This window comes from Eimeria mitis, genomic scaffold (genome assembly GCF_000499745.2).
Source record: "Eimeria mitis Houghton genomic scaffold, Emh_scaff4712, whole genome shotgun sequence".
Lineage (NCBI taxonomy): Eukaryota > Apicomplexa > Conoidasida > Eucoccidiorida > Eimeriidae > Eimeria > Eimeria mitis.
In genome coordinates this window covers 1-1,786 of record NW_013573015.1, presented here as the reverse complement: position 1 = coordinate 1,786, position 1,786 = coordinate 1, and positions in this window count along the sequence as shown.

Here is a 1,786-nt window from a genome sequence, read left to right as displayed (position 1 = left end):
CAGCAGCAGCAGCAGCACCAGCAGCAGCACCAGCAGCAGCAGCAGCAGCAGCAGCAGCAGCAGCAGCAGCCACAGCAGCAGCAGCAGCAGCAGCAGATGATATATGAATAGCTTACCCCCTGCAAGCCCTGCTGTTCCTTCTTCTATGGCGTATCTATCTGCGTTTCTGCTGCTGCTGCTGCTGCTGCTGCTGCTGCTGCTGGGGTCAAAACCATTAGATGGGTGGTTGAAATTGCTGCTGCTGCTGCTGCTGCTGCTGCTGCTGCTGCTGCTGAGAGCAGCATATAAAAACCCCAAGAAAAAAGTAAAACCTAGCAGGCTGCTGCCGCCAGCAGAAAGAAAAAGAAGAGGAAGCTCTTGGGTTAGATAGAGAAGGAGACAAAGAGCAAGAACGGAGCCACAAATATATTTTATTGTATTTATAAATTTTTGTTTTATTGGGTTCTGCTGCTGCAGCAACAAATATGCATCTGCAGCATGGCTAGCTGCAGCTAGCCGTGTAGCTAGCTGGTGAGGTAGCTCGTTATACTCTCTAACTAGCCAGCTAGCTAGCGGTGTGAATTGGTAGCTAGCTGAAAAAGATATATAACTTCTCCTTATATCTTCTGTATATTTTAAAAATAAAAAAAATAAAAATAATATTAATAAAGGGAATAAAAATAATAAATGTAAACAACCACAAAATATAAAACGAAACGCCAAACGATGAGCTGCTAAAGAACGGTAACGAGACCTGCATATACACCCCAACACATACTAAACCCTAAACCCTAAACCCTAAACCCTAAACCCTAAACACCTTTTTTGTTTTTGTTTGGGTTTTTTATTGGATATTTATCAGATAGATACACAAACAGAAACAGAAAGAAAGAAAGGAAATAAAAAAAAAAGAAAAAAAGAAAGAGAGAAAGAAAGAGAGAAAAAGAAAAAGAAAAAGAAGAATGAGGGAGATACAGACACACAGAGACAATAAAATTAATAAAAAATAAAGAGATAGAGATAGAAGAGAGACAGAAAGAAAGAGACAGAAAGAGACAGAAAAAAAGAGACAGAGAGAGACAGAGAGAGAAACAAAGAAAAAAAAAGAAAAAGATAGAGGAGACAGAAAGAAAGAAAAAAATAAAGAAAAAAAGAAAGAAAGAGAGAAGTAAAGAAAGAGACGGAGAAAACAGAGAAAGAGAGAAAGAAAGAAAAAAAAGAAAAGATAGAGAAGGAGACAGAAAGAAAGAGAGAAAGAAAGAGAGAAAGAAAGAGAGAAAGAAAGAAATACAAAGAGACAAATAAATATACAACGAAAAGGAGACAGAAAAAGAAAGAAGGAGACAAAAGAAGAGACAAAAGAAGAGACAAAAGGAGACAGTAAAAGAGACAAAAAGAAAAAAAAGAAAAAACAAAAGGAGACAAAAGGAGACAGCAAAAGAGACAAAAAGAGATAAGAAAAAAGAAACAAAAGAAAAAACAAGAGAAGAAACAAAAGAAAAAAACAAAAAAGAAACAAAAGAAAAAACAAAAGGAGACAAAAGGAGACAAAAGAAGAGACAAAAGGAGACAGTAAAAGAGACAAAAAGAGATTAAAAAAACAAAAAAAGAAACAAAAAAGAAACAAAAAAGAAACAAAAAAGAAACAAAAGAAAAAACAAAAGGAGACAAAAGGAGACAGAAGGAGACACCACGTGGATGCTACTATCGTGTGTTGTGTATATAACAAAAGAAAACACGCTGCTGCTGCTGCTGCTGCTGCTGCTGCTGCTGCTGCTGCTGCTGCTGCTGCTGCTGCTGCTGCTGC